We start from the raw sequence: 16,699 nt of genomic DNA, 5'->3' as shown, positions 1-16,699 counted from the left end.
TTATAGGCTATCTCTCTTTACCAGTTACCTTTTGTCTGTAGGCCTAATCTAGAAGCTTATTGGCACATTTAGCAGCGTCTACCTGGCCGTTTCAGTCCCTCCTGGCCTCTTTCTACCATCCATCCTTCCTGACGCTTATGGCTACTGTACTGCCCGGCTATCCGTATCTGAGAAAAGTTTTTGGAAAAGACGGGCTATATGGACCCAACCAACTCTTTTTGAGAGAACTCCCTCACACGGTAGGCTACAACCCATGCAGAGGCAATGGTGCCATGCAATGAATGCGGAACGTGTAGCCTACTTTTTGAGAAGTTAGACTAACGTGACAAATGTCAATATTTTTTTCCTCGACCGGCCCAAAAGTGAAGCGGCCCACCGGGAATTCTCCCGATTACCCACCCCGGGCCTGGCCACCGGACTAGTAGGATGTGAACAGGCTCTCCGTAAACGGGCTCTGCCCTCACCAAGTTAGCTTCTCAATCTTGTTGCATTGTCCTATCGCTAACGTTACACATTCTTCTTGTCTGGCGGCTCTTATTTGTGGGCGTGTATCGTTAGAGATGATTAGTTCTACGTTGAACACATCAAGAATGCCTGTTTTGACTCTTCTAATGGTGTTTCAACCATAGTCTAGACTGTAGAACGGTTTCAACACTCCAACTTGGGTAAGTTACAGGTTTTTTTTAAGCGTAGCAGTTCATTTGCTGTGAATATCAGCTGTTTACGGATCTGACCAGTGTCATGTTAGCCACGGTGTACTTATTAGGACATCCTCAGATAATAGTCAGGTGTCAGGCATCATGTCTCAGGAAATCCTCTTGTGAAGTGTATGGAATTGCACAGCGCAGAGAAAGTTGGTAGCTAGCGATAGTTAGCTGAAGTATTTCTTTTTCTAATGCACTAGACGTGCTGTTTCAATGACAACAAACTAACGAGTATAGCAAATGTAATAGCGTCTCAAATACTTAGACCAGTATCGAGAATATACTAATTTTCTGTGGTGTTTAACTATATGATAACGTAACATAATAACAACTATCTGGAATGGTAATCATTTAAACGGTAACGTTAACAGTAACCTAGCTAGCGTTGGAAGCTAGGTTTGCATACCACGGTTGGTTGGCAGTATCAAGCCTAGCTTCTAACTAGCTGCTGCTATCATTTAAGTGCATAGGTGTCGTTTCGATAATTAACTAGCTAACGTTACCATAACACCAATCGTTATTCTCTTACTTAGCAGTTGTCAACCGTTCCGTAAAATACGGAATCGTCCCGTATTTGAAAGAAAAAAGATGCGTTCCGTATTGAACTGATACGGAACGCACTCAGTGCAAATCCATGACAGATCAGTATAATAAGTTAGTTAGACTATGAACGAAGAATGCACGATTCGTATGAGATGGAGGGAAACCTTGCTGCTGTCATTTATTCCTCTCGGTTTGTCTGTCATCACTATCCCATGTAGGCTACTTTTCGTTTGAGCCACTGTGAGTCACGTAGGCCTCTAATACGCTAGTAGTGTGAGTTGACATGTCTTGAGTTTTACAGTGCATCTGTGCAAGTAAACAACCAGGCTAGCCTACTATTATGGAATGACATTTGAAACAATGCTGAGACAGAAAAAAAAAAAAACAGCAATAATGTGCTTCTGGAGCTGCTTGTGATGTTAATATACTGTATACAATATACTGTACTTTTTCTGTGATATCTGCCAGTTTAGTTTAATACATTTCAGAGTTGTTTGGTTTGAGTAGAATATAGGCTACAAACAGTTCTTTAGTAAGGGTTTTTGTATCGAAATGATTCTTGTTTTGCACCTGATAGAAAATTATTAGAATGGTAGGCTACATTAATTCAATACGGAGGATGTGCGCTCATTTGACCAACTTGTGCACTCTGATCTCTCATTGTGATCTCATTTTACTAGGTTGTGCATAGAATTTGGTATATTATGCGCTCATTTTAGTAAATAGTTCATTCATTGGGAGTGCATTCATTTGACACAATTTAGTAAATGGGCCTAGCCTGGCTAACGCCAAACCTCATTTTATTGAGATGGGGTCTGGGAACTACTGTACATGTACATTTTCTCGTATTTGAAATGTGGTTTACGAATGCCTAATTCTGGCTACTCTAGGGAGCCAATGGAGAGTAACTAGGAGAGGAATGTGTCCTCTTTGGCTGATTGAGGGCCAGTCGTGTTGCAGCATTCTGAATGATATATCAAACAAAAGAAAAAAAAAATCAATATTGATTTAGTATCAACCAATAATTATTCTGATATTAATATTCTTCTAACTTCTACATCTTTGTGAAGGCTACTGTTAAATACTAAGCAATGGCCTCTGACTTTTAAATACCAAAGCAGTTAAATGCAGTGGTATAGTCTACGTGATACACAGGACTACACAGTAAACCCATTTAAAAAGGATCATCATCTCAGTGTACCCATTTAAAATAGGCAAGGATACGTATTTAATAACAGTTGGGGTTGCTCACAGTATACCCACTACTACAGCTAACTAGACTACACCACTGGTTAAATGGCGCATTGCAATTTACAATTTGTGTGAGTTCAGGGGCATAGAGAAAGTTGAAGTTTGGGTGACATCAATAAAGAAAACAGAAACAAAGTGATGTGTACAGCCTCAAGTATGAATCATGTCACATTAACAGAAGGTTCAGAGCAGCGGCAGACCTTTCTTAGTGCCACGGAAGTTATTGAAAGTCATGTGTTTTCAGAACGTAGTGGTACTGTGCCATGTCCCATGTATAAGGGGCTTCAGGTTTATCCAGTGACAGTGGGTGATGATGTCAGGGAGATGGATGTCAGGGGACTTGGAGAAAGGGGGAGGACATGCCACTTCAGACCACCCCAGCCAAACCACTTCACGTAGGCATACCGATGTAGACCATGGAGACCACCTTGCCGCCACCTCCAGTACATTCAGCCATCACCCATACCTGCAAAAAAAGAAAGTTACAATAAAGTTAGTCAGACAATTTTACAACATTACAAAGCATATAATCAGACACTTAACACCACTAGTAATACCAATTAATTAAATATATGTGTGCAATAAACTTCACAGCCTACCTAATGTTAACTACACATTTAAATATGCGGTGTGAATGTTATTAACTTGCGTCAGCTTAAAAAGTAACGTTATCAGTATGACTGATCATGGACGTTAGATGACAAACTAAGGTGTTTCTTTCTCAAATGTTTACTGATATCGCTGGGAAGTGACTGGTTCTTGGCGCAGTGTTAAAGGTGCGATTTGTAGGATTGGTACCGAACGTTCTGTAGGCCGAAATCAAAACACTGGTGAATAGGGCTGGGATAAACGATTATTTTTTTAAACGATTAATCTAGCGATTATTTTTTCGATGCATCGATTAATCGAACGATTCATTTTTTCAGTCCGATTCGATTTCGATTTGATTCAATTATCGATTATCTCCCCATTAATTCACTAATAGCAACTTATACATGTTTATTTACATATCTGAATGAAAAAAACATTAATTCTTTAACATTGCAATATATGTTTATTGCTCTTAAGATTCCAAAATAAAAGACTATACATGTGCAAAGTAATGCATTCTTAGTCAGAGGTAGCATTCAATAAAGTTGTGTATAAAGTAGTGTATGTCTAATTGAGTGCCTGGGCATAAAAAAAAAAAATTCTTGGGTTCCGGTTTCCGACCGACCCTGTCAATTTATGTGCGACCCAAATTTATTTTATGATCTTGGGGAAGAAATAACACTAAATAGTCTAGGCTACATTAAATAAATCCACAAATAAAAGGCGAACTATAATTACATTAATTATCCCTTGCGTTATGTATAGGGATGAGCATATTCTCTCTTTTACAAAGTAGCCTATGCACAGCTGTTCACGAAGACGATTGTTTTCGTCACTTACCAAGGCACTCGCAATTTTGTCCAAACACCGCAACTTTTTCGCAAATTTGATCAATCATCGTAGTTTCACCGTGAAATTTCACCTACCACAACAGTCCTTCGCGCAGAATATTGAGCCAGATGGCACACTTACTTCTGCACCTTCTGCATATGACACCAAAGACTGCCCTAACGTGTTTGTTCCTCTGCAGTTTTGATGACAATAAATAGAAGGCTAACGTTAATGATCTGCTTACTTGCATCTCTCAACCTGGTGTTGCTAACCTACCTAGGCTATGAAAGTAAGTTAATTAAGGCCTACTTGGTTGACTGACATTTGAGTAGGCTATGCAACCCATTGGCAAACGTTTACCTGGATATGTCCTTTTAGCTTATGTCATGTTTGCTAGCTTGTGGGCTTAGTTTGAGTAGTGCTACCAAAATCATAGAAATTAATAAAATTGCAAGACATTTACCTCTTCTATGATCCAAGAATGATTTCATTCGAGTTGTTTTTTTTTAACATTTATTTTAACTAATGACATAGAAGACATTCCCAATTGCATCCACATATCGTAATGCACTATGCAAAAAGTGATTTATACTCGTGTTTCCCTGGTACCCCATGTGCTTTGTGTTTACCTGCCTGTCACCTGTCTTTGTCTCCGCCCCATCTCCTTATTTGGTCTGTGCTTCCTGTCTTGTTAGTTTTCCCTCCGTTTCTGCTTCCACACCTGTTCCCCGTTATTGTATCGTTGGTCTCGTCCAGTCCTCTGTCTTTCTGTTAATTGGTCTGTGTATTACCTAGCGTTCATGGGCTTCGGAAAAACCTTTCTCCGAGTGAAAACATCATCATTCCACATCATTTAATGTGTAAGTCAGAGGTCGGAAACTGGGGCTAGATTTTGCTAACAGAGTTGCCCAGTTAGGGGCTCGTCATCACTTTTGTCGTCACGTTGTAGTTTGTTTGTAGTCCATGTGGCCTTTCATGTCCAACAGTTTTAATGTGAACTTGGGAATTTGCCGTTTTTGTCACTTGAAAGCTGCATATCTTTCTTTTACGAGCATCTTAGGGTTGTGCCGATGGACGATATCATCGTCCATCGTGATGATTGACAGGCATCACGATGGAAAGCAACCATCGTGATGCCACGCCCCCACATGCCAGTCACTAATTCCTGCTGTAACAGGCTAAAACATAAAAAAAACTTTCCCTGAAAATCAAATTGAGCCTACTTTAAAGGCTGTCAACCAAACAGTTATCACGTATTAGTCTACCATCTTGTAAAATAAAAGACGTATTAGTCTACCCTCTTATTCAAATAATTCCTGACTGTGACGTGAATGTGTAGCCTAATTGTCTTTTTGTAGCCTACATGTCTCGCAGGCCTATAGCCTACATTGGACTTAATAGGTAGCCTAATGTTTTAGCAGAAAATATAGATTTATTATTGTTAGGCTACGACTAGGACATTCTAGCGCTCAAATATTTTTGCAAGGCTACAGCGAGCGCCAAATGCGTCCTTCTCCTCTGTGTTAAAATAAACCATTTCTTTCGTTAATTATAGGATCAGAAGGTAGCCTATTCGTCTTTCACTGTATGGCTTGTATTTCATGCATTTAGCAAAAGTCCCAGACAGCAGCGGAGTGGTAATCGGGATTCGTTATTTGTATAAGTGTTTTTACTTTGCCCTCCTATATATAGCCTGGACTGCGCGATCGCAGCCCTTTACTTTCACTTCCCGCCGCCCTCATAGTCAGCATAGACGGTAGCCTGATAACGTGGGATGCTGCATAGTATCAAGATTTTAAATGAGTGACCACGATAGTAGTCTTCAGTAGTTTTTTTGCTGGGCCCAGCAAAGGCTGGCAATGTGTAATATTCCGCTGGTCGGTGCACACGCAAGTGTTCAGATTGATTGTCTATCCGTCTTTCACAACAATTTTCTTGGAGCAGATCTTCCACACAACTTCGGTAGCCTGGTCAGTATGTCTCTCTTAGCTGTCCACTTTCATCAGGCCGTATAGCCTATATAATATATTTTTTATTTTTTTATGGAGAACATTATAAATGTATTTCTGTACAGACATAGGCTATAGGCTAATTAATTCGTGTTTACCACACTACCCCCCCCCCCCCCCACGATATCATCGTCCATCACGATGTTTTACTGTACACATCGTCAAATGCCAATTTAGGCGACATCGACCAACCCTAGAGCATCTTACACTATATTTTAAGCAACACAGTTGTTTGTTTAGGATTAGTGAGTGTATGTTTCAACCTTTGTTGTGGCATCCGTGTTTGTCACACATTCCGATGGCAAAGCACATGAACACTTGCTGTCGGAAAAACAAAGTAGCCATGGGGGCGGTCCTTGTCATTCCGAGGTGCTCTGAATGCACCATTTCTACCCCCCTGTTTCTCTGTCCTTTGTCGGATCATCTTTCTGTCTTGTCTAGTCAAAGTCCTGTATGTAATTTTGTATTTGTTCGTATTTAGCAAATAAATGTGTTTGTCCCAAATTTCCGCCTGTACTGAGTCCTGCGCTTGGGTCCTATTTTGAGTATCCTGACACATTTGGCATGCAGGCAATATTTATCCAGGGAAGACCTTGAATATTTCAGGAAAACAATGGCAAAATTAATTCTGCACATATTTGAATAGTATTTATCCATAGAGGAAGAGTCCATGTGCTAAAATGGCCTGTCTGCAGTCCAGATTTGTCAAATTAGGTGCATAATGAAATGAAAAACATGACTAAGAATACCCCATACTGTTGAGCAATTAAAATCGTGTATTGGGAAGTAATGGGACTCAAAGTCTCCTCAGTTCCTAAACATTTACAGAATTTTGCTAAATTAAGAGATGGAGTACAGTGTTAAACATGCTCCCGTCCCAACTTTTCTTGAAACATGTTGCTTTCATCAAATTCAAAATTAACATATATTTTCCATGAAATAGTCCAAATTTTCATTTTCAACATTAGATATGTTGTCTGTGTATTATCACATTCGTATATTATCACATTTTGTTTTTATTTGCATTTTACACAATGTCCCAACTTTTTCTGTTTTGGGGTTGTTCAAATACACATTTAACATCAAAACGATACAGCTGCTTGTATCCCTCTACAGCTGGAGTCTAGGGATGTGACGCATCCATTCCATTCCATGTTGATTTTTTTCTGAAGGAATTGTCTAAAACAATTAAAATGTTATCAGTCAAAAGGATATATAAACAACCAATGTTTTCAATATTTTCCAAACAACAATAATAATAAATATAGCTGCAAGCATCAATGCGGGGGCCAAGCAGTGCGCTATAGCAGGAATGGCATTGCCATGCCATGAGCAAGCACTCACAGCAAGTTTGATTGCAATTGGATAAAGAATGACTGAGAAATAAGCTCATTTACTTTGTTACAGCGCCCCTAGAGGCCAAATTACACCAATGTCCTTGTGCGTTCTCACAATAAGCTACCATGTCCCTCTACCAAGTTTGGACTTCATACACCAAAGTGTTGCTGAGATATGAGCTCACTTTCTTTATTACAGCACCCCTAGAGGTCAAATGAGACCACTTTCCTTGCATGTCCTCACAATCAGCTAATATGTCCATGTATCAAGTTTGGACATCATACAACTAAGCGTTGCTGAGGTATGAGCCCACTTCTTGTATTACAGCGCCCCCTATAGATGCCAAATGATTCCAATTTCCTAGTGCGTCATCATAATCAGGTAACAGGTCATTATACCAACTTTTTTTTTTTTCACCAAAGCGTTGCTGAGATACAAGCTCATTTCCTGTATTACAGCGTCCCCTATAGAGGCCACATGATGCCAATTTTGTAGTGCATCCTCACAATCAGATACCAAGTCCCTGTACCAAGTGTGGACTTCATACATTAAAGCATAGCTGAGATGTTAGCCCAATTCCTGTAAGGCGGCATCGTCGCCATGTGTGATTGGCTGTCACGGGCAAATAAACTTGAAATAAAAAAATCTGACAAGTATCGTTTGTGTTTTGTTATGTTAACTCAAAGTGCCACGGAGATGTTAGTCCACTTCCTGTTTGGTGGCTTCATCGCCATATTTGATTGGCTGTCACGGGCAAACAAAAATGAAATTGAAAAATCTGACAAGTATCGTTTGTGCGGCTCGGGCAGAAGATCATCTCCGCCAAGTTCTGTGAAAATCGGATGAAATTTGTAAACGCTGAAACTTTTCGTAGAGTTTGGACTAAATCCAATATGGCGGAGGTCCAATATGGCGAAAAGTGACGTAGTAGGGGTCATTGAACTTAGGTCAGTCCAGGGATTCCAACAGTGCCTGATATGTGAAAATCGGACGCACCGTTCAATTGTCACATGCGTGAATGCAATCCAGGTTCGACCCATTGGTGGCGCTAGAGTGTTGTGCATAGAGTTCTGTAAATTGGTGAGAGTGATCATGGGACAGTGCTGAATCAGTGTACCAAATTTCATAACTTTAGACCCAGCGGTTCAATTTTCGGCCAAATTTTGACCTGTTGGTGGCGCTAGACGGCTGGGTTTAGAGATCCGTAAATGAGTGTGAGTGGTCAGTGGAGTGTCCCGAAACTTTTTGCCAAATTTCAGCACTTTTTAGCCAGGCGTTCTATGGGCTGCCATAGACTCCAATGGCAGAAGTATAATAGGAAAAGCTAGTAGCAAGCTTCGCTGCTTGGCCCCCAATAATAGCTAGAAAATGTAATTCCAGGGAATAACCAGTGCATAAAAATCCATAACATGTCAAATATCATACAGAGTAAAAACAGATAAGATTAATGCGGAATAGTTAGAAGTACAGAGTCCATACCAATGAGGAGGTCATTGGTTAAATGAACAAGAGGTGTAGAGCAAACAACAAAAAAGCTTTAGAAACACTACCTCCAGTTTTTCATAATGTCCCCTTGAAGCTTTTTTTCCTCTTCAATAGGGTCAATGAGGTTAACAGTTTTCCTGGACATGTCAACAATCTAAGATCCATATATAAGTCACAATTTCAATGACATCCATTTCATGTACTCTTTTTTTATAAAGCCCTTAATTTTGTCAAATGTATGCTAGGAATTTTCTTGATGTTGTATGTTTGCCAACACACATTTTCACCATGTGAATGTGACTGCCCAATGTGTATGATTGTTAGTGGCTCAGTGGGATAATGCCTTGTACTGGTGTTTCTTAGGTTGAGTGTTCGAATCCCCGTTTGAACTTTAGGATCAAGCTGCACATGCTATTGGTCATTTAAGATTCACACCATTGAACAGCACCTGAATGACATCAGCCAATCAACATTCACACTCATCAGTTGCCAACAATCAGAACACCGAGACACTCTATGACATTCAGGGGAACTTCTTTGTTTACTATTTTTCCTTCATCATTAAGACCCCGTTTACACGAGCATGTGTATTTTTATAAACGAAGACATTTCCCTACGTTTGAGCCTTTCATTTAGACGCAAACGGAGAATTCGCCCCGTAAAACGGTTATCCAAAAAAACTCCGGCCAAGTGTTTTTTTGGGAAAACTCTGTTTATGCGTTTGGTTCTAAACTGTGGTAAACGGAGTTTTGGGCAGCCAACGTCACAGTATGCGACAGAAGTACACCAAATGTGCGACCAATGTTTACATTTACATGTTCTCACGTGCGACTTTTCAGGGTTCTGATTGGTTAATGTGAGCTTGAGGCTATCGTTAGACTGCCACTGTGGTTTGGCGTGCTCATGACAGCATGTATGTACACGGGTTCGTGTAAACACATTTAAAAAAAAAACGGTCTCGTGTACATGCAGTTTTATTTGCAAACGTAGATGGCCAGATATTCGTTTAGGAAAATACCCTGCTTCGTGTAAACGTAGTCTTAGTCTATCATATTTATATTTCATCTATTAGTGTTCATCTCTACAAATGTCTAATTGCCCCTCCATGCTGGGAGTTTTTCTTGATGTGTGTTTACCAATACACATTTTCACCATGTGAATGTGACTGGCCAACATGTACAGTGAGCATCGCTTTCAAATGGCCACTTCAGTCGCGCATTACGAGGCGTGAAGCTGCGTGAAGCTTTAGTACCACTTTCAGCCACTGTGCGTCGCTCTGCCACTGTACATCGCTCTGTCAGTAGCCTGACTGCCTTCCCTTCTGAAAAAGCAGGAGGCTACCAAACATAATTGTTACCGAGAGGAATCCCAGCCTACGAATTCAATAACAAAACAAATCATGCATAATTAAACATTACCTCGATTAAGGCTACTTGGGTATGGCTTAAAGCTTGACTACACGGTGGTAGCGAAAATCGAAATCTGCTATGTTATTGTCAGTGTTGGGGGCAATGCAACTACGCAAATCAAAACAGTGTCTTAATTTGCCCTAATTCTTGACTGCAATGTAGTCAATTGACTGCTTGACATGTCATTTTTATTTTTCTGTACAATAAACAAATACATCTGCTTTATGCCGCAGAATTACATTCATATTTGGCTGACTGCAGACGCGCCACTTCCCTCCCGATATTCCAAGATTAAGATAGTAGCCTATACAAAAAGCATACTATCATAAAAAATCGTTAAATCAAATAGCTATTTGCAATTTGACAAAACACTGGTCCTCATTTTGCGAATGCAAGGACGATATGAACCTGCTGGATTTAGTTAGATGTCCGAGTCACGCATGTTTGAAAACCACTGGCTCGTAATCACAATAATTTAACACACGACAGTTGGATAGCCTACTTCATCATGTCCCCATGCCTACATTTTTGTTTCATACATAACTGGAGCTAGTTCTTTTCAAGTAATGCATGCACAACACATATGGAACATGGAACATGGAACCCCCAATCCCCCTCCCCCCACGGTCCGTGAAAAAAAAAATGGGAATCAAACCGGTCCATGGTACGTAAAAGGTTGGGGACCCCTGATCTAAGGCACGAGCGCATCTGTGAGGCCAAGCCTCACCAAGTAGCTTGTTTGTTTACAACTAACATTCCATTTAATTAAACTGCTTTATAGGCTATGCCGAAATAGTTTTCAACATTTTGAATATTAGTGTCGGGTGAATTGAAATGTTCTCAAAGTAGTCTTATGGCTGAAAGCTGCTTGGGATCCCCCCCGTCAAGCAATATAACCATACAAACGCGCTTCCTGCACTCATTGTTTCAAAAGGAGTAATTTTGGCTTTGTCAGAACTGAAGAGCTGTGGACGGCATGCCCAATGAAAATAAATTAACGCAACGCAATGCAACACAACACAGACACCGCTTCTCTCGCGTCAGTCACTGACATGAACGAAACACAGAACCCGCTTCTCTCACGGCAGTCACTGACAGTAGCCTAGAATAAATGCATGGGGAAAAACACTTCCCCATGACAAAGACATCGTAAAACACTGAAAGTTAATATTTTGTCACTAGCAACATATCGGAACTCCCCCTATTACCGTCGGTCCCGTATTTCCACCGTCTTGCGTGTACGTGTCACTTATATCCATTTCTATACAAACCAAGACAGCGGACTCCTAAAGAGACGCAACCACCCACACCATAGGTGTATCTAAATTAGCTATGTACCAAAAATGACATTTTACCGTGACTCAAAGAGCTGTAAACAGTGTTATAAGGCTGCGTGTACACAACCACTTGGAGCTCCAGTGGAATTTTAATTTCACGACAAGAATTCTCGGTCTAACCGTCCATGTGCCGTTAAGAACCAAACCAGATTTTGTTCAAATCTACACACCTATGGCTACTGAAAAATGTAAGGTTAATTTAGCAAATGTTATTTCAAAGTGTTAAAAAACATCGTTGTTTTAGAATTTCTTAACAAAAGTGGTGATAATTGGGGGTGTTACGATACATTTGTCCTTTGTCAAATGTGTTATGTTCCAAGTAGCCTATGCGTAATTCTGCTGCATAAAGTTGTATGTTTATGACATTCAAGCAAGGAAAACGATGATTTGAAGACATTTGTTTCGTTGGAGGGGCAAGGGGTAGCAACAGGGCAACATAGAGACAGGCCCGATGGCAGGGTTGTTATGAGAGTATTAAAATCTGGGATAGCCTATTCTACGGCAAGACAGCGGGGGAAAGTTAAAATACGTGATAAACACGGAAAAAGTTGGCATGCATTGTTTCGGTCCCCATGCACAGGGTTTATTTGTCATATTATTAATCACATATGATTATTTGTGAAATTGTGCAAACAGGCGCAACACATTTGAAAAGGAAGGACTGGTAGCATGCAAGCTCACGAAAGATTGATTTAAGAACGTTATCACAGTGTGTGGCTGTGGCGCAAAGCAGCGCGGGCGGAATGGCAAGGGGAGGGTCATGTCTTTTTTAACAATTCTATCGGAGGGTCATTGAACAATTTCTAGCAGGCAAGGGAGGGTCATGCAACTTTTGACTGAAGCACTCAAAATTCCTCCGGTGGCCCCTTCAATAAATAACGAACAGTCCCTAGATTGCTGCTGGGCTATATGTCTTGGTTCATGTCCTTTCACAACTCATTGCCGTCAAACGCGTAGCCTATCTCGCGGTTGCATCCATTACAAACAAACATGCAATGTGAACGTCTGGGATTGGGAAGAGCACTAAATGCTGTACTGAATAAGCACGAAGTCAAACCTTTAAATGAAAAACACTCTTTAATAATCAAAAAAATAAACCGCTAATGAAGTAAACTTGTGACCTTAAAAAATCGTTTATCGCCTGTAACTCCGTGATAACAGGACGTAACAGGAAGGCATTTGGCTGAGCAACGGAGGTTAATATGCTCTATATTTTGTCCAAATGATGTCTGTCTATCATCGTTGCACTCGGAGAAAACCAGAATGTTTCATTTGTCCTGCGTTTCTTCTACGGCTGCAAACGGGATTCACTCGCAGTTAACCAAATATTTCTTTATTAGGGCAGGGCAGGCATATTTCTGGCTATTAAATTATTTCTAAACCAGTCTGCTAAAGTCTGTAGTGAAGTCTGTGTAGGGTTTTCCAGGCTCCATTTCTTTTTACGAGACACCCTGCTCACTTGAGCCATCTACCGGTTGTTTGGGTTGTTGCAGCGTCTCACTGGGAAAATACAAATTAAAGTCGCGTGATACCGCGTGATCCCACGCGCAGACCGCGAGTGAAGCTGGCCAAGTTGAAGCACTGCCCACTGTAGGATTGACAGTGTCTCAGTGGGATAATGCCTTGTACTGGTGATCCTTAGGTTGAGAGTTCAAATCCCACTTGAAGCATTAGTGTTAGAATACTTTTGGGTTGTGGATGTTAGCATACTACAATAGAATGCTGTTGGGTTGTGGAGGTTAACACACTATAACATTACAGCTACTTGTCAATATGGACTTGTAGTGCAAGGCAAGTATTACTGTATAATTATAGGCTGTTTATCTTATTGACTCCGACACAGCTGTAGCCTATAATTATTTGTTATTCTTATAATATTTGTAATTTCTTATACATATTTAGTCGGCTCTTCCACTTGACAGAACAACTCTATATCGGTTAAGGATGTCACGCATGAAACAATGCTGCAGAAACACGAAAATACGACTTTGAGTTTAGTAGGCTATAATTTTCAGTTCCTGTTCATCTATTGCACAATGGGTAATAATTTAAAGGAATCGTGTTGCAGTCTTGTAAATAGTGATCCTGCAAGATCCCTAGTCATTGCAAAATCATAGTCTGTGACTTAAAACTCTACTACTTATCTATAAGCCCTCCTTACACTGACAGACTTTGGAAAGATTTGCAAGGATTTGGAAAAGATTTTTGAAAGACTACAGTTTCAGACCCTCTCACATCTAAAGACAAGTAGTGGAGTTTTAAGTCACAGACTATGATTTTGCAATGACTAGGGATCTTGCAGGGTCACTATTTACAAGACTGCAACTAGATTCCTTTAAATTATTACCCATCGTGCAATAGATAAACAGGAACTGAAATGATATCCTACTAAACTCAAAGTCGTATTTTCGTGTTTCTGCAGCATTGTTTCATGCGTGACATCCCTAACCGATATAAAGTTGTTCTGTCACGTGGAAGAGCCGACTAAATATGTATAAGAAATGAAAAATATTATAAGAATAACAAATAATCATATAGGCTACAGCTGTCGCCTACTTTGCCCCTTCCTGTTTGGTGTTGGAGAGAGGTCACTATTGGTTTTTATAGTTCACGTCACTATTTGCATGAGCCACGACTAGAAAGACTTGCGATAATATCAAACATGTTTGATATTGTCGTAACGGCAAAACTAGAAATAGACTGACTCCGACTGACTTAAAACCGCTAAGATTGGCACCTTACACTAAACGATCTAGTTGACGGGAGCGCGCCGCGATTCCAGTACAACTCCCATGATTTCTGTCCGACTTTGGAAATTTAGTCGCCGACTGTGAAAACAGGCCAAAATCGTACAATGTAAGGCCGCCATTAGATGTGAGAGGGTCTGACACTGTAGTCTTTCAAAAATCTTTTCCAAATCTTTGCAAATCTTTCCAAAGTCTGTCAGTGTAAGAAGGGCTTGAGGTGAATGCTGTGGAGAAATTGCAGGATTGTTTGGCTCTGCCACCTAACCACACCCAGTTTACCTGCTGGGAAACCCTGTAGCTCCAGAGCAGGGGCTCAGACCAGGATAAATTGTTTGCTCGCCCTCAGTTCACTCTTTTGTTCATCTCAACCCAGCACTCCAGTGTGTCCTGCTCTGTGTGCGTCTTTAAGTTAACGTAAGTCATCACTTTAATGACCCTCACTATGACTTTTGTGATGTTTATCAGTTTGTAGAGTAGCTCTGCCATCATGTGTAAAGTTAAGGTCTTTGTTTGTTGGTTTGGTGTGTTGGAGTCCCATGTGAGAGATGATTAGGTGATGTTGGTTGACTTGGGATGTCAAGTATTGTTTAGTTGTACCTTATATAGCCATATGATTTCAGTTTATTGTTCAAATGTCAATTGGTTTGTTTGTGAGTTGGGATCTGTACTGATTTACCCCATTTCACTGATTACTCCATTTTCTGTTTGTTTCCTCTTTGATGCAGCACACATACAAGTAAAGAACAAAAGAACAGATGAATTGAAACTCAAATAAAGTTAACTTGTGTTGCACCGAAACCTGCCATCTCCGTGTCATCACTCCATACCATTGAGCCTTCTGACCGAGGCTCTGCCTGCTCGCCACACACTCACCCTACCTCGACCCACATCGCCCCCTACAGTTCCTTCAGTTGGGTTGTGGAGGTTAGCATACTAGAATAGAATACTGTTAAGAATACTGTTGGGTTGTGGAGGTTAGCACACTATAACGTTACAGCTACTAGTCAGGACTTGTCGTGCAAGGCAAGTATAACTGTATAATTATAGACTGTTCATCTTATTGACTCCAACACAGAACCCACCCCCACCCCCCTTCACCTACCACCACAAATACAATTCCATTCTGTGGGAAACACTGCCTTCCATTATCAGACCCTTCATCTTACCCATGACAAATGCATAGTCCTGTAGAATAGAGTATTGTTAGAATACTATTGAGTTGTGGAGATTAGCGCACTAGAATACTATTGTTATTAGGTTGTGGAGGTTAGCACACTAGAATAGGGTATTGTTAGAATACTATTAGGTTGTGGAGGTTAGCTCACTATAATGTTACAGCACAGGGTAATCCTAATTTTATGCATCAAATTTATTCCAATCCAACTCAAAAGTTTTGAACAACACAAAGTGAAGGTTTTATCCAGATCAAAACCAAGAATAGATTATGTGATCTAATCCAATTTCAGGATCCTTGTTTCCCTTTGAACAACCCATTTTCAAGATTTGATCCAATCCGATAGCCGAAATCCGGTAACTGAAATCCGATAACCGAAATCCGATCACGTTTCTTTTGAACAATTGTGCCCAAACAATCAAAGCATATGTAAAACTAAAAAGCTATGCTACCTCATGTTCGTTTTGCTCGGACCCCGTAAATCACCGCTTGCGGTTATATTTATTGAGTTACTAGCTTTTCCTATTATTATTACACTTCTGCCATTGGAGTCTATGGCAGCCCATAGAACGCCTGGCTAAAAAGTTCAGATTTTTTGGCAGAAAGTTTCGGGACACTCCACTGACCACTCACACTTATTTACGGACCTCTAAACCCAGCCGCCTAGCGCCACCAACAGGTCAAAATCTGGCCGAAAATTGAATCGCTGGGTCTAAAGTTATGAAATTTGGTACACTGATTCAGCACTGTCCCATGACATGGCCCAACACTCTAGCGCCACCAATGGGTCAAAACTGGATTGCATTAACACATGTGAAGATTGAACGGTGCATCCGATTTTCACAAATCAAGCACCGTTGGAATCCCTGGACTGACCTGAGTTGAATGACCCCTACTACGTCACTTTCCGCCATATTGGACCTCCGCCATATTGGATTTAGTCCAAACTCTACGAAAAGTTTCAGCGGTTACAAATTTCATCCGATTTTCACAGAACTTGGAGGAGATGATCTTCAGACCGAGCCGCACAAACGATACTGGTCAGATTTTTTAATTTCAAGTTTGTTTGCACGTGACAGCCAATCAAATATGGTGACGAAGACGCCAAACTGGAAGTGGACAAACATCTAGGTGACGCTTTGAGTTAACATAACAAATCTGGATATCATTAGTCAGGACACTGTCCCAATCACTCACACCAATTTTCATGCATATACATTGAACACACTAGCGCCACCACCAGTTTAATGCTGGACATGCGTTCATGCGCGTGATCCTTG

The 16,699-nt window shown here is 40.6% G+C and overlaps 1 protein-coding gene across 5 annotated transcripts in view; it reads left to right on the top strand.

Annotated features, from left to right (window-relative positions):
- The first annotated feature begins 417 nt into the window (after positions 1-417).
- The window catches only part of LOC143133613 (zinc finger FYVE domain-containing protein 9-like), a 244,690-nt gene continuing 228,408 nt past the window's right edge, over positions 418-16,699 (top strand). For all 5 annotated transcript variants that reach the window (XM_076293365.1, XM_076293364.1, XM_076293361.1 and 2 more), the window contains exon 1: positions 418-665. The gene's annotated coding sequence lies outside the window, so the exon portion shown is untranslated. The remainder of the gene's footprint in view (positions 666-16,699) is intronic.

Source organism: Alosa pseudoharengus, unplaced genomic scaffold (genome assembly GCF_046254945.1).
Source record: "Alosa pseudoharengus isolate Yale_2024_CS ecotype anadromous, Long Island Sound unplaced genomic scaffold, YU_APseudo_1.1 YU_APseudo_1.1_scf_2, whole genome shotgun sequence".
NCBI classification, from domain to species: Eukaryota; Metazoa; Chordata; class Actinopteri; order Clupeiformes; family Clupeidae; genus Alosa; species Alosa pseudoharengus.
Note: the sequence above shows the minus strand (reverse complement) of the source record. Positions and strands in the feature narration are given on the sequence as shown.